Source organism: Trachypithecus francoisi, unplaced genomic scaffold (genome assembly GCF_009764315.1).
Source record: "Trachypithecus francoisi isolate TF-2019V2 unplaced genomic scaffold, Tfra_2.0 Lachesis_group12, whole genome shotgun sequence".
NCBI classification, from domain to species: Eukaryota; Metazoa; Chordata; class Mammalia; order Primates; family Cercopithecidae; genus Trachypithecus; species Trachypithecus francoisi.
In genome coordinates this window covers 74148551-74172111 of record NW_022681457.1, presented here as the reverse complement: position 1 = coordinate 74172111, position 23561 = coordinate 74148551, and the positions used below count along the sequence as shown (strand labels likewise).

The 23561-nt window shown below is 43.5% G+C and overlaps 1 pseudogene; it reads left to right on the top strand.

Moving 5' to 3' along the window:
- The first annotated feature begins 9233 nt into the window (after positions 1 to 9233).
- LOC117093887 lies at positions 9234 to 10487 on the top strand (annotated as a pseudogene).
- Positions 10488 to 23561: the final 13074 nt, after the last annotated feature.

The following is a 23561-nucleotide window of genomic DNA, read 5'->3' as shown; positions in this document are numbered from 1 at the left end:
GTAATCAGACAGATTGAAAGAAGAATTAAATGGAAACTACTTTGCACTTGTGAGTCAGTGCTGTGTAATGCTATGATCTTTGCATTTTATTTATTTAACAAACATTTACATAGCACATACTATGTGTCAGAGGCTGTTCTAAAAACTTTTTTTAAATCAACTCATTTAATTCTTATACTAACCCTAGATAGTATAGCATTATTTCCATTTTAGGGAGAGGAGACTGAGGTATGGAGAGGTTTGGTGGCTTGCTAGAAGTCACCTCAAACCATCTAAAATCCTGTACTGGTCATTCTACATTTCAGTGGGCTAGAGTGGCCCAGAGCCCCTCCAGTCACTGTCTGGACCAGAGCTACAGACATATGGGAAGGAGCAGTATGCAGACAGGGAGTTCTAGATAGCTACAGACTGATTTCTCAGGGCCCAGGCCAGGCCAGTGGTGGCAACGCTGGGTGGACCCTGGGGGTCACTCCTCCTAAGCCCTCTGAGGCTCTCCATCTGACTGTAAGTCTGGGTTCTGTGGGTGGTAGGCAAAAGACAGCTAGATGCTGATCCAAACAATAGTCTCCAGGAAAGAAGAGAGTGATTTTCTTGCTTTTTGGTTTGTGAGGTTTTTTAAATATATAAAGAGATATAACACAAGCCCCTAGATATGCTGCTTTTCTCTGCTACCTGTTCTTGGCAGAAGTCTCTGAACAGTGCTCTAAGGATCAGTCAGGGGCTGCCACTGGTGGTCAGGTGACTGGGATCTGAAGAGACAGCAGGTTCCCTTGGCACAATGGCAGCGGTGGGTGAAGACGGAATGGTGTAGAGACGAGGGGTGCTTTTTGGAGAGAGGGCTTCTGTGACTAGCTGCCTCAGCAAGTGCAGGGAGGTGCCCTTGAGGGGTCTACTATAGCAGTCCCTCTTTGGACAATCCATGCCTTGTTCTGGCCTTGGGATGTAAAACATACTGCAAACCAAACTATAGCCTGAATTGGGTGACAGGGGCCCTGTATCATTATTAGGATAATAAAAGAGTAGCAGAGGAAATATTTTGGAAATTAATAAAGCATTGTTCTCTTTTGCATCCCCAAGTACATGAGTCTTGCCCCATCTAACTAGCATGAAGTTGAGAATCTTTCAAAAGGGATTCCAAGGGAAAGATAAAGTAATATTCAACCTCTGACATTTAAAAAAAGGCCAGAATTTTATCCTGACCAGAACTAAAAGCAAGAAAGGAGGCTCAGAAGGAAGGCCAGATCAACAGAAAAAAGTAATACATTCTTTCTGCAGATTTGAGTTGGAATGTGAGTTAAATTTGAAACTCTACTAAATAGCTCACATTGAGCATTTCCTTTGTGTCAGTTCATTTATTTGCCAAATGTTTTATATGTATAGCCTCTTTTATATTCCGAATAATCCTGAGGTTGGTGTTGTTACTATCCTCATTGCATGACTGAGGAAAGGGAGGAGGTTAAGTAACTTGGCCAAGGTCAGACACCCAGGAGGCAGTAGATCAGCGATTTGAATCTTCAGGCATTTCTCTAGACTGTAGCAATTGTCCCCAAGAAGCTACTAGGCCCCATGGCCACCATGATTCACACCTCCCAAGAGCATCCAGAGCACATCTTAAGAGAGAATCTGTCTTGTCTTCAGATGTCAGAACCAAAATTCTTGGGCTCATGTCAGTCAAGGCCTCACCCAGAGACCTTCCATGGGGGTTCTCAGGAAAGGAGTAATGATCCTCAGTCAGCCCCTCACAGACGCCACAGCACATAAAGGATGGAAAGGCCATTGGAAATGCACAGGCCCCACACTAGAGGATGTGAACTGTGGAGGCATTTGCCTCTTCTGGGCTCCTTACACAGGCTAGGCATGTGCTACCACACAGATTCCAGATTTATCAATAATGCAGATCACACGTCCTCACCAGAATCTGGGGTTTTACTAGTTTTCTCAGCAGCCCAGTGAGCCCTTCAGCTTCCAGAGGCTCAAGGCACCAGCCCACCAGCCCACCTGAGGGTCCCCAGTCCCCATTGAAAGCTCAAAAGTCAATCAGGATCTGGTTTCCCTACTGGTCCCCTGGACATTGGAGACGGTCTGCCTGACCTGTCTACCTTCCCAGACTCGTGCCCTTTAGACATAAGCCCAGCAGAGAGGGCATGAGGCCATGTTCATCTGCAGACCTTGCCCCTTGGTGTATCCAGATTTCTCCCCTTAAGCCCGAGGCCTGGAGGCCAGCCTGGCTCTGCTAATCCTTGCCGCATGACCTTCAACAGGTCAGTTACCCTCTCTGCATCTGAGTTTCCAAATAAAGGGTTGGAGCTGCTGAGGTTTAGTACCCACTGTTCCGCCTGTCTGGAACATCCTTCCTCTCTACTTCTTAGATTGGCTAACTTCTAGGTCTTTCTAGACTCAACTCATCTTATCAGATCCTTTAGGAGGCCTTTTTCCATCCTCCATCTTCCAACTCCTATCCTAAGCTGAATTGCATTTCTCCTCTCTGCTCCAATCATTATTATCATGTTTTTGGTATAATGTTAAACTTTTATTAAGCACTTACTGTATGTCAGGCACTGTTCCAAGACTTCACATATATGAATTTATTTACTTTTCACAACAACTCCATAAGGTGGATGCTAGTAGTGTCCTTATTTTACCAAAAAGGAAACTGAGAAATAGAAGCAAAATGAATTACCTGAGGTCACCCAGCAAGTTTAAGTGTCTGAGCTGGTATTTGAACTCCTCCATGGTTCAGAAAGCATGATGGGGCATGAGGGAAGCCCCCTTGCCTGTCAGAGGTTCCATTGTGGTGTGTGATCCCATTCAGGGAGGCCCAGGCAGTTTATAGTCAAATCACTTCTTTTACAGCTTAGCAATGGCCTCCAAACCCAACTTCCTGCTCCAAGCATCAGTAATTTTGTCTGTTGTCATTGTCACGATTATCCCAAATTCACCCCAGAATAGAAGTCTGAGCTGTGGAGGGACAAGGACATGGCATCATGAATCAGAAAATGGGGTAATATCTGAGGCTGAGTGTGATTTGGGCAAGTTCCTGCTCCTCTCTGAGCTGTTCTCTCAGCTGAAAAAAATGGAGATACAATACCTACCTCAGAGATTTGGGAAGGATGAAATAAAAGAACAGGTGCCTTGGGAAGCCAAGGTGGGAGGATCGCTTGAGGCCAGGGGTTTGAGACCAGCCTTGACAACAATGAGGCTCCATCTCTACAAAAAAGTTTAAAACTAGCTGGTGTGCATCTGCTGTCCTAGCTACTCAGGAAGCTGAGACAGGAAGATTGCTTGAGCCCAGGAGCTTGGGTCTGCAGTGAGCCATGACCACACCACTTAACTCCAGCCAGTGACAAAGTAAGATCCTGCCTCAAATACGTATGTGTGTATATATATGTATATGTGGTGTCAAAGCCCTGAGCAATTAATTCATTCAATAGCTATTCAGCAAGGACCTGTGGCTGTTGCTCTCAAAGAGGGAAAAATGTCCCTGCCCTCAGAGAGTTTACATTTGAAGATGGTATTTGCACTAGAGTTGTTCCCCAGATCAGCTCTTCCCGAAGGAAACTGTCTCTATTCATGAAATCACTGTGTTCCCATGATATGAGAATCTCAGAATCCACATTGACAGGTACTCTACTGTCCTACTCACTGCTATCTCCTCTTCTCTTTCCTCTGTTCCCACCTAGGTAAATGAGAGAGGCCTCTGATAGCTCACCCTCTTCTCTGGGTATTCTCCCTCCTCTCTAAAATAAGGAGTTTGGGTTTGATGGATTTCCAGATCCTTCAATGTGGCCATTGATTACTGAATGGTTTGCTACTTCTTCATATGGTGAGGGTGGCAGGTGAGCACAAGGATAAACCAAGCATCTGTGAGGACCTTAGGAGATTCCCAGGTGTGTTCTCATTGAGGCTGAGGCACTACATTTTACTCTCTGGACACATCAACACCTTTAAGTTCCCTTCACCTCCTGCTGAGAATACATTCTGGTTCTCACCCATGTGCCTTTGTTGCTTCCTTTGCCTGGGACACTCCCCTCCATTCCTTGCCTTCCTAGCCAGTCCCTATATTACCTTTAAAACTCAGAGCAGAAGTTGCCCCCTCCCTAGCCTGCTATTTTTGCATTCAGTGCATTAAAGTATAATCTTATCATTTGAATATCTGGTTTTTCCTGCAACACTGAGAGCTCCTCAAGGACAGGGACTGTATTTTATAAGGTCGTGTCCCCAGCCCCTAGGTCAGCTCCTTGCTCATAGTAGGTGCTTAATTGGTATTAGTTAGATTAAATTGAATGTGATTTAAAGTCACGTGCTGCAGTACCCAACATCAGGAAATGGCAGAACTAGAACTTAAACCCAGGCCTGAAGACTCCAAGTCCAGCACATGTCTTCTCCCTGCAGCTGTCAGGAGAGGCGAAGAGAAGACCCACTGGCAGAGGAGGGGTGTTCAGACTAGCTGCTTTCATCAGCCTTCCACAAGGTTGAGGAATCTGTGGGAAAGGCAGGTTGCCTGGGAGGGGTCCTCAGGGCACCCTGAGGCCTCTGTTTGTCAGTGCTGCCCATACTGTTTACTTCCCTTTTTCCCCTTCAGCTCAGCCCCTGGCTTTCTGGGGATTGAAGTCAAGCCGCACTTCCCCACTTCTGCTCCCTTTCCCCAGACCTCTGTAAATACAGTGGGAACCTGGCTTTCTGAATGAGATGGGAGGAGACAAAGAGAGCCACCCACCCCCATGCCTGTCAGTGCCCAGTTCATATTCCTGCTGCGACTGTATCTAAATTTGCAAATCGTCACCCCGTGCCCCACCATCATGTGTCATCTTTTATGCATGGCCACCTCTGCCGTGCTGCTCGGCCAGTTGCTATGCAACCAACGACAGCGCCGCGGGGGCCTGACATTAGTGAAAGCAAATTGACCAGAGGAGCCTTCATCCTGCATGCAAAGCAGCCAGAGCCTCACTCTTTGGAGAGGCTGCTGGAGCTGAGGCTGGGCCACCTCTTTCTATGGGGGCCAGACCCTTTGGCCACAGCCTCCCCAGCCTAAGCTACAGACACTGGGAAGCCTTAGTCCTCCTACTTCTGGAAAAGGCTGAAATCTGACCAGTGACAAGAGCTGCTTCAAAGCGAAGTGTGGGCAAATGCATCTTCAGGCTCTAAAAATCTGACCCTCCAGTGTGATGGACATTAGCTCCTGCAGCAAAAGGGTTATTATTCATTGAGCACTTACTATGGGCTGGGCACAATGTTTGGCACAAGAACAGTACAATGCAAAAAGCTCTGACTTCCTGGATCCCAGCCCAGTTCCACCATTACTCAGCTGTGTGTTGTGCATGCAAATTATTTATCAGGACAGAGCCAGTCACTGAAGGCTGTCCCTAGACATCTTGGAAAGCGATAAAAGGCTGGATAATGGGGAGGGGGAAGGAAGCCAGTACAGCAGCAGGAGTGAGAAGATTAGAGAAAGGAAGGAAGGGAGGATACTGCCTTGTACTCCTAGTATTGGAGGCCTCTAAGCCTCCTGTTGGGAAGACCAGAGGAAATTAGAAGCTGGTAGTTCTGGTCTCCCCTTCTGCACAACCCACCATGGCTCCCACTCCCAGGTATGTGACCTACAGTTTCCCACTGGTCACACTATGCAAGTTGTGCTGGAAAGAACAAGGCTTTGGAATTCATTTGAGCTGACCTCAAATCCTGGTGCTCACCCTTCCTAGCTGTGTGACTATATTCATTTACTTGTTTTTTAAAATTTTAGCTTCTCAGTCTGTACAATGGGCATGATGATACCTACCTTCACAGGGTTAAATGGCTGCCATATGTAAAGCACCTAACAGAAAATCAGTAAATGCTACTTCTCTCCCTCAAACTTCAATGGCTCCCAATTTTCAGAAGAACAAATCTGCTTCCTTAGCCTGACATTGTTCCCACCCACCTCCCCAGCCTTGCCCTCCTGACTCCCTGCACCTCTGCACCTCTGCACCTTTCCTCTGGTGCAGCTTCTCCCTAAAAGCCCTTCCCCTTGCTCTTCGTTTTCTAAAATCTAGTCCACCTCTAAGGACTATAAAACAAATTAAAATTAATTTCAGTAAGGAACCCTGCCCACCAGACCATCCCCCAATCCACCTGCCAGTGGGAAAATTCTTGGAGCAGGGAACCAAGAAAAGACTCTCCTTTCTTGGGTGGTGAGTTTGAGAAGCTATCTCTCAAAGCTCAGTCTCCCATTGAGGAATGTTGTTCTGTGGCTCCTGTACCCTGAGGACTACATCTCACCCTGAGGATGGGCATGGAGCAACCTCACAAAACATAGCTCAGGGACTTACCAGACACCCAGCATTGTTCTAGGTGCCATAATACCACTGTGGTTTTGTCCAGGGTTTAACACTCACAACCACTAATTCACAATTGCTCATTAACATACCAACATAATCTTTACTTTTCATTCAAATCAGTGAGGTAGACATTACCCCCACTTACTGAGGAAGAATGGAGGCTCAGAGAGGAAAGGCGACATGTACAAGATCATATAGTGGGTGGGTGGTGGTCAAACTGGGGCAGGTATGCAGTTCTACGTGAAAATGGGCTATGTGGCTGTAATGTACGGACTTTGTCTACATCATCAGTTATCATGAACACATCAGACTGGTTTGCCCATTTAAAAAAACTCACAAGTTGAAACACAAAGCCACTTACTTGTTTCTTATAAAAACAAAAAACCTTTACCAAACCCAGAGAGAAGCAGCATGGGGAGTGCAAAGGGCACCAGCTCAGGTGGATGACCCTGGGCAAGTGACTCCATTCTCCTGAGCCAGGGGTTCCTCTCTCTGAAATGGAAGACAAAGTTACCTACTACATCCTCAGGTCTATTTTGAAGGGCAAAAATGATACAGACAAAGAAAGTGCTCAAGTATGGAGTTTTGATAGGTATTAGTATACCCTTAGAAGTAGCATTCCTTCAAATCAGAAGTTCGCAACCTGTTTCTGACTGATGCTTTTCTTTAATTATTCAATGTTGAGAACTGTGTTGTTGTTGTTTAAAAGATGTGCCAATTGTATTGCCTTCATGTTGTATTGAAAAGCATTTCTTCATTATTTGGACTAATTTCCAAACAAATTAAAAACTGTTGTAGCAGTCAAGCTCTGACTGCTCCATCTATTAGATTCAGAAGATGGCAAATTCCTTAAAACACAGATATAAACAATTCTGGTAACACAATCTGATTTTATAATTAATTTTCTGCCTGGGAAGGCAAAAGTTTTCCTTCTCATGTTCTTTGTCCTCAAGTTCCCAACTGTTCTCCCACTTCTGGCAGATTCTTAATTAAGGAAAAGCAGATTCTGTTACCTGGAATTCTGCTGTGTTGCATGTAAAAAGGCAAATTTTTTCTCAAATGTGCTTTGATCACAGAGATGGCCAAGGTAGAGGCAGTCAAGAGGTTCTTCTGTGATCGGATCTTAGGAGTTCCTGTTTCTACCCTACTGCAGCCACTGTGAACACATCCTCATCAGAGTGTGGTCACTCAGCAAGCCTGTAGAGGCCCCACACTACGCCAGCCTCTGGGGGAAGATGTGTCCTGGGAGTGCTCAAGGTCTAATATGTGTGAGGCTGAGATAAGAAACACGTGAGCAACAGGTTGTTTAAATATCAAGAGAGTGGCGCTCTGGGACCCTTGTGAGATGATGAGTATATTAGATGGGTCCAGATTTAGTCTATGACTAGGTCAGGGCCAAGTGTATGACTCAATCTATAGCCAGGACCAGTCCTCAGCATGGACCAAGATCAGGGCTCAGGCTGTGACCAAGATTGAGGTTCAGAGAATGATCAGGTTTAAGGTTCAGTCTGTGGCCAGAATCAGAGCTCAGGTTGAGGCCAGGATCACTCAGTCTGTGGCCAAGATTAGGACACTTAAGACCTGAGGTCCAGGACGAGACTTTGGCCAAGACCAGGCTAAACTGTAGACAGGATCATGACTGTTTGTGATCATGGCAGTGGGATTCATGAATGACTTAGACCTAGTCTCTGCTCAAGAATTCCATAGTCTTCTCTGGAAAACATTAAATTGAAATTAGTCTACCAACTATTAAGAGTTATGACAGAGGAAAACAGGCAAGAAGAACACAGGACAGTGCCTCCTTTCCAGTCTGGGGCTGGGAGGGGTGGATGTGCCAGGGAACATCTTCCAGAAAAGGTGATGTCAAAACTGTGTCCAGAAGGGCATGAGTAACTTCATTTCAATGTCCCTTTTTTGTATCATCATGTTGCGCACATGGCTTCATTCCCTTTGCGATTTTCCAATTTCCCCCAACACTCCGCACTGGATGCAAGGTGTGATTTGAGGGACACTCTTGCACTTCCTCTGGACAAGATCCTGGAGAACACATCATTTTCTTCAACCTCAGTACCTCCTATTATTTTCTGTCTACCATATAGGCACTCTGTGTAGCCCTGACACTAACTCCCAGCCACCTTTGTCTCTTGTTGGATGCACTGAATTTCTATACAGGGATCCATTTACTCCCTTGTAGTACTCATCTTCATCTTGTAGCACAAAGCTATGAACATTTTCCCCATGTTTATTTATAGATCCAGTAGCTCACAGAGGAGCAGCGTGGTGGAGAAAATCAGACCATGACATCAAGAAAACTAGGGGAGGTGTGTGGCCTCAGGTAAGTCACACAGCCATTCAGAGCTTCAGTTTCTTCATCTAGTAAGTGAAGTTGATACCTTCTCTGTCTTTATTGTAGGATGTTTTGGAGGCCCACTGAGAGAACTGATGTAAAAGGGCTCTAAAGATGGAGAGAATTACAACAAATCACTCATGGATGGAGGCAGAACAAGTTCAGCTCAGCTTCATGGGATTGGCCAATTCTTACTGGGGTCCTAGGAGGTAGGATTCATGGTCTTCTGTGTCTGTTCACAGCCCAAGAACAGGAAAAAGGGACAGATGTGTTTCTGAGTTCCTGCACTGGGGCATGAACACAGTTTGCATTCCCGTTTATATGTCAACGTCTGTACCCATGTATACAGTTTGTATTCCCATTTATATGTCAATGTCTATACCCGTGTATGGGTCATAGGTTGGCTTCTTCAGAGCAGACCCTGACATGGAGATTCATATGCAAGTGATTTATTAAGGAAATGTTTCTAAGAGAAACCAGTGAGGGAGTAAAGAAAGCAGAACAAGAAGGAGGAGCCAAATAAGGCTATGTTCTCAGGCAAAAGTCCAGCAGAGGGTAGATTTGAGCCTGATCCTGAAGGGGAAGTCTGAAGTGTACATCATCCCAACTCAAGGCAAGGGGGTTGGGCTTTCACTCTCCGCATTCCAACATCCAACAATCATTGTAAACTCCCAGACACCTCTGGCTGTCTGTGTTAATGGGCTAGTGCTAATTCCCAGTAGCCTAAGAGCCATTCACCAAAGAAGATCCAGGAGTGCTTTTGAAAGCACATTAAGTGAGGTGTGGGGAGTTCTGTGGAGCACCAACATTTTCTGCTAGAATGTTCCTAGGTGTGCTGATCTCCCCAGCCTCACTGGCTATCTCTTCTCAGTCTCCTTTAAGTGTTCCACTTATGAGAGAGTGGGGACGTCCTGCTTCAGAGAGGGAATCTTCGTTGCGTCAGTGACTAAAAAGAGAATTAAATATGGGTGATGTTGAGAAAGGCAAGAAGATTTTTATTATGAAGTGTTCCCAGTGCCACACCATTGAAAAGGAAGGCAAGCACAAGACTGGGCCAAATCTCCATGGTCTCTTCAGGCAGAAGACAGGTCAGGCCCCTGGATACTCTTACACAGCCGCCAATAAGAACAAAGGCATCACCTGGGGAGAGGATACACTGATGGAGTATTTGGAGAAGCCCAAGAAGTACATCCCTAGAACAAAAATGACTTTGTCGGCGTTAAGAAGAAGGAAGAAAGGGCAGACTTGATAGCTTATCTCAAAAAAGCTACTAATGAGTAATAATTGGCCACTGCCTTATTTATTACAAAACAAACGTCTCATGACTTTTTTATGTGTACCGTACTTTAATAGATCTCATACACCAGAATTCAGATCATGAATGACTGACAGAATATTTTGTTGGGCAGTCCTGATTTAAAACTAAGACTGGCTTGTGGTTAAATGAGTATGTTCAGTTTTTGAATTTTAATAGCAATTCCAATTCAGGAAATGCTATCACTGTTTACCCCTTCTAAAGATATGATTAAACTTTGTTAGTAATGTTCAACTTTTCGCAAAGATGGTGAATGTCATCTTAAAACTTACTAGAGATTGGTTTTATATTTAGATTTATATAGCTGGTTATGTGAATATATTTAAATACTGGGGAAATTCCTTCACTGTCTCAGAACCAAGCAAGATTCACCTGTGTTTTGTGTTCATTTGCCTCTTAAAGGCAAGGGTTGAAGATAAATAAGGTAGCAATGTCTAGAGTTTTGGCCTTAATGATGCCAATCTAATTATAATTCCCTGTATTTAAAATGGTTCCTTTTATTTATTGAAAAGCATTTTAGTATGGTTTATGCCTGTAGTCCCAGCTCCTCGGGAGGCTGAGGCAGGAGAATGGCGTAAACCCGGGAGGCGGAGCTTGCAGTGAGCTGAGATCCGGCCACTGCACTCCAGTCCGGGCTACAGAGCGAGACTCCGCCTCAAAAAAAAAAAAAAAAAAAGATTATTCAACACTTCTCACATCTCACAAATCTATAAGGTCATATGCTTTAAAAATAGTAGCAAGTTGGGGGGGCGGAGCAAGATGGCCGAATAGGAACAGCTCCAGTCTCCAACTCCCAGCGCGAGCGACACAGAAGACCGGTCATTTCTGCATTTTCAACTGAGGTACTGGGGTCATCTCACTAGGGAGTGCCAGACAATCGGTGCTGGTCAGCTGCTGCAGCCCGACCAGCAAGAGCTGAAGCAGGGCGAGGCATCGCCTCACCTGGGAAGCGCAAGGGGGAAGGGAATCCCTTTTCCTAGCCAGGGGAACTGAGACACACAACACCTGGAAAATCGGGTAACTCCCACCCCAATACTACGCTTTAAGCAAAGGGGCACACCAGGAGAATATATCCCACACCTGGCCGGGAGGGTCCCACGCCCACGGAGCCTCCCTCATTGCTAACACAGCAGTCTGCGATCTAACCGAAACGGCAGCAGCGAGGCTGGAGGAGGGGCGCCCGCCATTGCTGAGGCTTAAGTAGGTAAACAAAGCCACTGGGAAGCTCGAACTGGGTGGAGCTCACAGCAGCTCAAGGAAACCTGCCTGTCTCTGTAGACTCCGCCTCTGGGGACAGGGCACAGATAAAAAACAACAACAAAAAAGCAGCAGAACCTCTGCAGACGCAAACGACTCTGTCTGACAGCTTTGAAGAGAGCAGTGGATCTCCCAACACGGAGGTTGAGATCTGAGAAGGGACAGACTGCCTGCTCAAGCGGGTCCCTGACCCCTGAGTAGCCTAACTGGGAGACATCCCCCACCAGGGGCAGTCTGACACCCCACACCTCACAGGGTGGAGTACACCCCTGAGAGGAAGCTTCCAAAGGAAGAATCAGACAGGTACACTTGCTGTTCAGCAATATTCTATCTTCCGCAACCTCTGCTGCTGATATCCAGGCAAACAGGGTCTGGAGTGGACCTCAAGCAGTCTCCAACAGACCTACAGCTGAGGGTCCTGACTGTCAGAAGGAAAACTATCAAACAGGAAGGACACCTATACCAAAACCCCATCAGTACATCACCATCATCAAAGACCAGAGACAGATAAAACCACAAAGATGGGGAAAAAGCAGGGCAGAAAAGCTGGAAATTCAAAAAATAAGAGCACATCTCCCCCTGCAAAGGAGCGTAACCCATCGCCAGCAACGGATCAAAGCTGGTCAGAGAATGACTTTGACGAGATGAGAGAAGAAGGCTTCAGTCCATCAAACTTCTCAGAGCTAAAGGAGGAATTACGTTCCCAGCGCAAAGAAACTAAAAATCTTGAAAAAAAAGTGGAAGAATTGACAGCTAGATTAATTAATGCAGAGAAGATCATAAACGAAATGACAGACAAAGAAACTAAAAATCTTGAAAAAAGAGTGGAAGAATTGACAGCTAGACTAATTAATGTAGTGAAGGTCATAAACGAAATGACAGAGATGAAAACCATGACACGAGAAATACGTGACAAATGCACAAGCTTCAGTAACCAAATCGATCAACTGGAAGAAAGAGTATCAGCGATTGAGGATCAAATGAATGAAATGAAGTGAGAAGAGAAACCAAAAGAAAAAAGAAGGAAAAGAAATGAACAAAGCCTGCAAGAAGTATGGGATTATGTAAAAAGACCAAATCTACGTCTGATGGGGTGCCTGAAAGTGAGGGGGAAAATGGAACCAAGTTGGAAAACACTCTTCAGGATATCATCCAGGAGAACTTCCCCAACCTAGTAGGGCAGGCCAACATTCAAATTCAGGAAATACAGAGAACACCACAAAGATACTCCTCCAGAAGAGCAACTCCAAGACACATAATTGCCAGATTCACCAAAGTTGAAATGAAGGAAAAAATCTTAAGGGCAGCCAGAGAGAAAGGTCGGGTTACCCACAAAGGGAAGCCCATCAGACTAACAGCAGATCTCTCGGCAGAAACTCTACAAGCCAGAAGAGAGTGGGGGCCAATATTCAACGTTCTTAAAGAAAAGAATTTTCAACCCAGAATTTCATAGCCAGCCAAACTAAGTTTCATAAGTGAAGGAGAAATAAAATCCTTTACAGATAAGCAAATGCTTAGAGATTTTGTCACCACCAGGCCTGCCTTACAAGAGACCCTGAAGGAAGCCCTAAACATGGAAAGGAACAACCGGTACCAGCCATTGCAAAAACATGCCAAAATGTAAAGACCATCAAGGTTAGGAAGAAACTACATCAACTAATGAGCAAAATAACCAGTTAATATTATAATGACAGGATCAAGTTCACACATAACAATATTAACCTTAAATGTAAATGGACTAAATGCTCCAATTAAAAGACACAGACTGGCAAACTGGATAAAGAGTCAAGACCCATCAGTCTACTGTATTCAGGAGACCCATCTCACATGCAGAGACATACATAGGCTCAAAATAAAGGGACGGAGGAAGATCTACCAAGCAAATGGAGAACAAAAAAAGCAGGGGTTGCAATCCAAGTCTCTGATAAAACAGACTTTAAACCATCAAAGATCAAAAGAGACAAAGAAGGCCATTACATAATGGTAAAGGGATCAATTCAACAGGAAGAGCTAACTCTCCTAAATATATATGCACCCAATACAGGAGCACCCAAATCATAAAGCAAGTCCTTAGAGACTTACAAAGAGACTTAGACTCCCATACAATAATAATGGGAGACTTCCACACTTCACTATCAACATTAGACAGATCAACGAGACAGAAAGTTAACAAGGATATCCAGGAATTGAACTCATCTCTGCACCAAGCAGACCTAATAGACATCTACAGAACTCTCCACCCAAAATCAACAGAATATACATTCTTCTCAGCACCACATCACACTTATTCCAAAATTGACCACATAATTGGAAGTAAAGCACTCCTCAGCAAATGTAAAAGAACAGAAATTATAACAAACTGTCTCTCAGACCACAGTGCAATCAAACTAGAACTCAGGACTAAGAAACTCAATCAAAACCGCTCAACTACATGGAAACTGAACAACTGCTCCTGAATGACTGTACTATGGTACATAACGAAATGAAAGCAGAAAAAGATGTTCTTTGAAACCAATGAGAACAAAGATACAACATACCAGAATCTCTGGGACACATTTAAAGCAGTGTGTAGAGGGAAAGTATAGCACTAAATGCCCACAAGAGAAAGCAGGAAAGATCTAAAATTGACACTCTAACATCACAATTAAAAGAACTAGAGAGGCAAGAGCAAACACATTCAAAAGCTAGCAGAAGGCAAGGAATAACTAAGATCAGAGCAGAACTGAAGGAGATAGAGACACAAAAAACCCTCCAAAAAATAAATGAATCCAGGAGTTGGTTTTTTGAAAAGATCAACAAAATTGACAGACCGCTAGCAAGACTAATAAAGAAGAAAAGAGAGAGGAATCAAATAGATGCAATAAAAAATGATAAAGGGGATATCACCACCGACCCCACAGAAATACAAACTACCATCAGAGAATACTATAAACACCTCTATGCAAATCAACTAGAAAATCTAGAAGAAATGGATAATTTCCCGGACACTTACACTCTCCCAAGACTAAACCAGGAAGAAGTTGAATCCCTGAATAGACAATAGCAGGCTCTGAAATTGAGGCAATAATAATAGCCTACCCACCAAAAAAAGTCCAGGACCAGATGGATTCACAGCTGAATTCTACCAGAGGTACAAGGAGGAGCTGGTACCATTCCTTCTGAAACTATTCCAATCAATAGAAAAAGAGGGAATCCTCCCTAACTCTTTTTATGAGGCCAACACCATCCTGATACCAAAGTCTGGCAGAGACACAACAAAAAAAAGAGAATTTTAGACCAATATCCCTGGTGAACATCGATGCAAAAATCCTCAATAAAATACTGGCAAACCAGATTCAGCAGCACATCAAAAAGCTTATCCACCATGATCAAGTGGGCTTCATCCCTGGGATGCAAGGCTGGTTCAACATTCACAAATCAATAAACGTAATCCAGCATATAAACAGAACCAAAGACAAGAACCACATGACTATCTCAATAGATGCAGAAAAGGTTTTTGACAAAATTCAACAGCCCTTCATGCTACAAACGCTCAATAAATTCGGTATTGATGGAACGTACCTCAAAATAATAAGAGCTATTTATGACAAACCACAGCCAATATCATACTGAATGGGCAAAAATGGAAAAATTTCCTTTGAAAACTGGCACAAGACAGGGATGCCCTCTCTCACCCCTCCTATTCAACATAGTGTTGGAAGTTCTGGCTAGGGCAATCAGGCAAGAGAAAGAAATCAAGGGTATTCAGTTAGGAAAAGAAGAAGTCAAATTGTCCCTGTTTGCAGATGACATGATTGTATATTTAGAAAACCCCATCGTCTCAGCCCAAAATCTCCTTAAGCTGATAAGCAACTGCAGCAAAGTCTCAGGATACAAAATTAATGTGCAAAAATCATAAGCATTCTTATACACCAGTAACACACAAACAGAGAGCCAAATCATGAATGAACTTCCATTCACAATTGCTTCAAAGAGAATAAAATACCTAGGAATCCAACTTACAAGGGATATAAAGGACCTCTTCAAGGAGAACTACAAACCACTGCTCAGTGAAATAAAGGAGGTCACAAACAAATGGAAGAACATACCATGCTCATGGATAGGAAGAATCAATATTGTGAAAATGGCCATACTGCCCAAGGTTATTTATAGATTCAATGCCATCCCCATCAAGCTACCAATGAGTTTCTTCACAGAATTGGAAAAAACTGCTTTAAAGTTCATATGGAACCAAAAAAGAGCCCGCATTGCCAAGACAATCCTAAGTCAAAAGGAAAGCTGGAGGCGTCACGCTACCTGACTTCAAACTATACTACAAGGCTACAGTAACCAAAACAGCATGGTACTGGTATCAAAACAGAGATATAGACCAATGGAACAGAACAGAGTCCTCAGAAATAATACCACACATCTACAGCCATCTGATCTTTGACAAACCTGAGAGAAACAAGAAATGGGGAAAGGATTCCCTATTTAATAAATGGTGCTCGAAAATTGGCTAGCCATAAGTAGAAAGCTGAAACTGGATCCTTTTCTTCCTGCTTATACGAAGATTAATTCAAGATGGATTAGAGACTTAAATGTTAGACCTAATACCATAAAAACCCTAGGAGAAAATCTAGGTAGTACCATTCAGGAAATAGGCATGGGCAAGGACTTCATATCTAAAACACCAAAAGCAACGGCAGCAAAAGCCAAAATTGACAAATGGGATCTAATTAAACTAAAGAGCTGCACAGCAAAAGAAACTACCATCAGAGTGAACAGGCAACCTACAGAATGGGAGAAAATTTTTGCAATCTACTCATCTGACAATGGGCTAATATCCAGAATCTACAAAGAACTCAAACAAATATACAAGAAAAAAACAAACAACCCCCCCATCAAAAAGTGGGCAAAGGATATGAACAGACATTTCTCAAAAGAAGACATCATACAGCCAACAGACACATGAAAAAATGCTCATCATCACTCGCCATCAGAGAAATGCAAATCAAAACCACAATGAGATACCATCTCACACCAGTTAGAATGGCAATCATTAAAAAGTCAGGAAACAACAGGTGTTGGAGAGGATGTGGAGAAATAGGGACCCTTTTACACTGTTGGTGGGATTGTAAACTAGTTCAACCATTATAGAAAACAGTGTGGCAATTCCTCAAGGATCTAGAACTAGATGTAGCATATGACCCAGCCATCCCAGTACTGGGTATATACCCAAAGGATTATAAATTATTCTACTACAAAGACACATGCACACGTATGTTTATTGCGGCACTATTCACAATCGCAAAGACTTGGAATCAACCCAAATGTCCATCTGTGACAGACTGGATTAAGAAAATGTGGCACATATACACCATGGAATACTATGCAGCCATAAAAAAAGGATGAGTTTGCGTCCTTTGTAGGGACATGGATGCAGTTGGAAACCATCATTCTTAGCAAACTGTCACAAGAACGGAAAACCAAACACCGCATGTTCTCACTCATAGGTGGGAATTGAACAATGAGATCACTTGGACTCGGGAAGGGGAACATCACACACTGGGGCCTATCATGGGGAGGGGGGAGGGGGGAGGGATTGCATTGGGAGTTATACATGATATAAATAATGAATTGATGGGTGCTGACGAGTTGATGGATGCAGCACGCCAACATGGCACAAGTATACATATGTAACAAACCTGCATGTTATGCACATGTACCCTAGAACTTAAAGTATAATAAAAAAAAAAAAATAGTAGCAAGTTAAACTTCACTCTTGAATTCTCTACAATCTAAGTCAAACCAAGTTATAATTTAGGATTGTCTTTAAACAGCCATTCAGAAACACGAAACTGTAGAGCTGTGTATTTGTTTTTGGGAATGGTGCTTTTGCCAACTTAAAAGGATTAAAGTAGCAGAGATATACACAAATTTTAAAATTATGTGTGATTACAAGACTAAAGATAATTAAAAAGAAAACCACAGATCATGAAAAAACAAAAAAAAAAGGGTTCCACTTCCTGCATGCCTTAAATGATTGCATTTCACCCGCTTAAAACTCTTCCCCAGTTCCTGACTGCCTTGAGGATAAAGTCCAAGCCCCTTCACATGACTAAGGACTCCCTTCATCCTCTGCCCTCTGTTGACTACCCCCAAGCCTCATCTTTTACATGGCCCCTCATTTTACTGCAACCAGACAAGACCTTGCTGTTGTATGGGAATTGTAGAGGGGTCCCACAAAGCCTTAAAACTGCTCATAGACCACTGGAGAAGACAGAAATATGACAGGCAAATCTAGGAGTTTATAGGAATAGAGATAAGGTACCTAACTTAGCCTGGGTTCAATGAAGACTTCCCATGGGGAACAAATGTGAAGGCAAAGCAGGAAGCTAAGTGTAGAAAGAGTGATCCTGGCAGGATTTGCAGCACTGGGGAGAAGTGGAGAATTGTGAGCAGGAATGGAACAGAGTGGTCACAAAATAAATATTTGTCCAATGAATATATGAGTGAATAACCACACAAGTTTTACCATTATGGGCTTTGGAATTCAAAAGCCTTTATTCCTGTCTCCTCCTAATCACTCACTGAGAAGCCTCAAACAACTTATGTAACCACTCTGAACCTTAGTTTTCTTATATGGAAAATGGAATATCTAATGAAAATATCTGATATGAAACAATGGATGCAAAAATATTCTGTAAGCTGCAAAACTCTGTTCAAATATTAGTTTTCATTCATTTGTTTATTCAAAGAATAGTTTTGAGTTCCTACTCTATTCCAGGTCATGCACTGGGAATTTGTCCTGGAAAAAGGAACTAGATGGGAACTCTGTTTCCAAGTAGAGAGGAGAAAAGTTTAGGAGAGGAGGCAAGAAGACAAGGAGAGGAGAGAAGTTTAGCTCATAATGAGATATGTTGCCATAATCACAATCTGGGAGCTGAGAGAGCTCAGTGAAGGTTTCCCAGAGAAGGTAACATTTGTATAAGTGTGCCTTGATGGCTAAGGGTGGGTGTGTCACGTGAAGGAGGGGTTCAAGTAGAGAGACAACATATGAAGACACAGGGGGTACAAAAGCAGTATATTTAGACTAGGGGGATTGGTCTGGATGGCATAGTGTATGTGGGATGGTGGTAGGATGTGAAAGGGAATGAGAAAGTCTTTTGAGGTCACACCATACAGAGGAAATCTGAATATTTTTCTATAGGTATTGGGGACCCTTTTGGGCATGAGAGTTGCAGTGGCACTGAGATGACAGGAATAAGTGAGCAAAGCCTGTTTGAGGTCTAGGAAGTAGAGTTGTGGTAACAGTACCTTAAGAACTGGAGAAACTTCTAGACCTTCACCGCCAATGCACAACCATCACCAACACCAAGCTTCAGCAATCTCTCCCTTGGACAGCTACCTACTGTGAAAACACTTTCTCAATATGGTTCTTCTTGAAAATGTTGTTTCTGCATTATGACTTGCATTACACATTTCCCAATGAGCTTTGTTTGGTTATTTTACTTGTGCTTCTATTGGCAGGGCATATGATGAAACATCTTCTAATTACCTCTGAATATCTTTACTGGTTATCTATGGCTGTGTAACAAACCATCCAAAATTTAGTGGCTTAACACATCCATTTACAGAGCTCATGATTCTGTAGGTTTGTATTTGGACTATCCTCAGGCGGGCAATTCCACCGCTGATCTTGGCTGGGCTCATTCATTTGTCTGTGTACAGCTTTAGGTCAGTCAAGAAGCTCTGCTTTGGAGATAGGCTGGCTATCAAGTCTGTGGTTATGAGTATCAACTGAGCTGTGTGTTTTTTGTCATCTAGGAGGCTAGCCTGGGCTTGGTCACATGATGGTAGTCTCAGTATTCCAAGAAGAACAAAAGAGGTAGCTGCAAGGCCTCTTGAACTAGGCTTATAACTCACCCAGTGTCATTTATTTTATTGGCCAAAGCAAATCACAAAGCCAGCCTGAAATGCATTCCACCTCATGATGGGAGAATTTGCAAAGTGCTGTGGCAATTTTCCCAATACACTTCAAGGTGTATCAACTTTCTTCCATTAACCCTGGCATACACAAGGAAGAAAGAATTGAAAACATTCCAAAGAAAGTTTTTGTTATTGTTGTTATTATTTTCTATAACCGTAACAAGCACTGAAAGCACGGTGAATTCCCTATTGTTTATACATTACCATTATTATTTATTGAGCACCTCCTATGTGCCAGAGACCAGTCAAATAACAATGAAAAAGATATACACGGTACTTGTTCCCATGGGGCTTACAGTCCAATAGGGAAAATATATTAAACGGGTAATTCCAATAACTTGATAAGTATTATGTCTAAAAATTTTATAGTTTTATTAATTTTTCCTTTATGTTTTTGTCTTTGGAGTCCTGAGTTTTAAAGGCTTCTCTGGATTAAATAAATATTAATTTCTATAAAAGGGCTTTTGAAAGTTTTACCCCTAGCTGGAAGCTCTTTTACCTTGGGATACCCAGTGAGCAAACCTGGGCCCAGGCAGAAATTTAAGACCAAAGGCAAGAAACCCCAGTTCATCTCCAGACCCAGGCTTTAACCCTTTCTGGAAAAAACCAATACTGTGCTCTTTTCACACTGTGTCCTCACCCCAGGTGATCACCTTTCTACAGAGGTTAAAGGCCCTACTCTATCAGCTTAGGCCTGATATTGACACTCCAATTCCAGGCTGTTTTCTGTTGCCCAAGCTCCTGTTGGCCCCCTATCACAGGTGCTTTAATGTGCAACCTGATGGACATTTAGAGCTCTCAGAAGCATTTGACTGGACTTCATTCCAGTATATACATACATACATATATACATACATACATACATAGAGATAGATAGATAGATAGATAGTTTTCTTTTTTCTTTTTTCCATTTAACTTTTTTCTTTTTTCCATTTAACATTGTATTCGGAATCTTGCCCTACGATGTTAAATAAACCCACCCTAGAGGATATATCATGAATAAATGTATATTAAAATATTCTAAAAGAGAAGCTGTTTGTCCAAGCATCTCTCCTTGGGGGGGCCTCTCTACCCCATCCTCCCACTGCAACTGGGTCAGCTTGGCACTGGGCATAGGGGTAAGCCCCACTCTCTCTTACTCACTCCCTCCACTTTCCTGGGCATTGGGTTAATATTTCCTTGAATCACAGTGGTAAGATATGAGACCTAGATTTGGGCATTGGTAGCCTGCTGTAGTGTGGGGAAGTGCAATCCTAATGAGCTACATGAAGGGCGCATGCCCAGCAGCCCAGCTCAGTTCCCTGGGGTCCTTGGTACTAGGCATTGGAATGAAAACCTCAGTTTAGAGTAAAGCACATCTGGGCCCTCCAGTTGATTTACTAGTCCCCACTCTATGCAGTAATATCCTTAGAAACATTGAAGGGAGAAAAGAAGGAAAAGGAGGCTTCACCACAGTGGGATTCAGCTGGTCTTGGGTCCATGAATCATAGCACCATCTAGTAGCAAACTGGTCTTACAAATATTTCCAACATTCAGCATGGAATGCTGTAAGAGGGAAGCCCACTTCATTCATTTATTTGTTCAATAAATATTGTCTCTTATGTGGGGTGCTCTTCTAGATGCTAGGGTTGCAGCAGTAACTAAAACAGACCTAAATCTATGCCCTCTCAGAGTTTGCATTCTGGTGAGGGGATGAACATAAAATGTGTAGGAAGAATAAGGAGATCGAGACCATCCTGGCTAATACGGCGAAACCCCGTCTCTACTAAAAAATACAAAAAACTAGCCGGGCGACGAGGCGGGCGCCTGTAGTCCCAGCTACTCGGGAGGCTGAGACAGGAGAATGGCGTGAACCCGGGAGGCGGAACTTGCAGTGAGCTGAGAGCCGGCCACTGCACTCCAGCCTGAGCGGCAGAGCAAGACTCCGTCTCAAAAAAAAAAAAAAAAAAAGAATAACAAGGGAAGCAATGAGCAATGTCTTGGGTGGTAGCTTTAGACTGGGTGGTCAAAGAAGGCCTCATGGAGAAAGTAACATCTGAGCAAAAATTTGGAGGAGGTGAAGGAGGGAAGGGTGCAGGAAAGCAACACAAAAATAAACAGCAGAAATGAAGAAGGGGGCAGAGGTATACCACATGTGAGCCCAGAGGAGAACACCTAAGCCTATTTGAGAAGGCCAAGGAAACTTCCTAGAGAGATGATTGCTGAGAGGCGACTTTAGGGATGAGTGGAAATTTGGCCAGGAGACACAGGCAGAAGGGCATTCTAGAGAGAAAAAAGGTGTGTGCAAAAATACGATGAAGCATGAAACATGTCTCAGTTGTGAACCGTGAAACCCAGACCCAGAGGGGCTCAGCAACTCAGTCAATGCCACTCAGGAATAACAATAAAACAAACAAATGTTAACAATGATGTGTATAATCAACACTTAGTGAGCCCTTACTATGTGTCAGACCCCATGAAATTCTTTCTTTATGCTGACTGCCTTGATCCTCGCAACAACCCCATGAAGTACTGTGCACAATCACATTTTGCTAAAGGGGTTGAGAACTCACCCAAGTTTACACAGCTTTTAAGTGCTAGAGTCAAGCTTTGGTGCCAGCAGGCTGGTTTCAAAAGCCACACACTGGGACCCAGGACTTCATCCTTCTCCACCAGGCTGCTTCACTGACTTCTAAAGTTCCTTTAGTCCAACCCCCAACCTTTGGACTGGTAAGAGATGAATGGTCTCATTTGACAGACTAGGCCCCTGACGCCCAGGAGACAAGAGCCCAATCAAGTTCACACAGGTAATGATAAAGACCATTTCCATATTCCAGGGAATGTGACCATCTGGGGATCCACCTCACAGGGGACTTTCTTTTCTTTAAAGATGAAGCTCCTAGAGTTCATCCATTCCAGTATTTCTCAGTCTTTTTTAACACCACAAATAAATTACGTACCTGTTTATGTAATGCACATTTATTGTTTTACACATTAAAATAAGAGTACACTCTTTCCACCCTCCCAAGAACCACTTTTTGCCCTCTTGAGGGCAACATCACCCTCTTTGAGAATGCATGATCTAATCTAGCCCTGTCATGTTATAGTTGAAGAGACTGATGCCAGAGAGGGGAAGGGAGTGCCTCAAGGTCACTTAACTCAGATCAAATAGAATCAAGAGCAGATCCCAGGGCTCCTGGCTCCCCCACCCCACACAGCCTCAAGCATAGTCATGGAAACCTTTGCTACCCCTTCCCCTAATCTGACACTCTCTGCCTTTCCTTCTGCATCTAAGGGCTCCATCCAAATTCAGACCCCCAACTTTCTAAGAGTAAGATGGTCGGCAACTAAGGAGCCAGGTACCCCCTAGACACCCTGAATTAACAGTCAGGGACCAGCCCATCAGGAGACCCAAAGGGGCACCTGGGCTTCTTTCACAGAAGCCTGGCACGAAGGGACAAGCATTGCTCAGCTCAGGTCTTCACCACTCGGCCAACAGAGATCACACTGACAGCTTCCTTTGAGGTTCAGCTCCATCACCTTTTCCAAATGCAAGACAAGCATAAAACTACTTCAGCAATGGGGAAAAAAAATCAACTTGGAAATAATTAAACAGCAAGGCAGCCACCCATAATGATATTCTACAGCACACTTTGGGGACAGTTTGCTGCAAAAGCGCCTGAGCACTCCGGTTGTTTAATTAACATTGAAACGGCAGTTCCACAAGAACTAAAAACCCTGTTAATTTATGTGTCTCTTAATGATGCTCATTTAAATACTGTCAACTTTCCCTTGGTTTAATATTCATGATTTTGAGTCATTAAAACACAATGATCAGCTTGGGGTGCGTGGGGAGACTTTCTTAAACACCCAGAAATACAAACTGTCTGAAGACAACATTTTCTAAATTCATACCTTTCCAACCCTCCCCACAAAAGTTCAGCCCCTTAGAGAAGTTGTAAACCAGCTGGAGTGCTTTCAGAGCTGTGGACTGCGCAAAAGATTGAGTGTAGTTTTATCATTTACTGCCCACTCACCTTTAAAACCAAGCTGGGCCTGACCTCATTGTCAGCAGAAATAGAGCTGGGGAGCTCAGCTGGCAAATGCAGGCACTTGATATGCACCAAGAGACCAGGCTCCACACCCAAGGGTGTTCAGAAGTATTTTAATCATGGCTAGGAGACACAAGTTACCCTGAAATATATTTCTGACAGAGAGGGACATTAGGACTGGCCAGGGTAAGATGCTAATGATGGGTGGAGGCATAGGGGTCAGAAGGGGGTGGGAATACCCTTATAGGGAACATGCAGGAAGTCAGTGCAAGGCCCCACACAGGAGCTACACACACCATGCAAACTATGGTGGGCCCACACAGTTA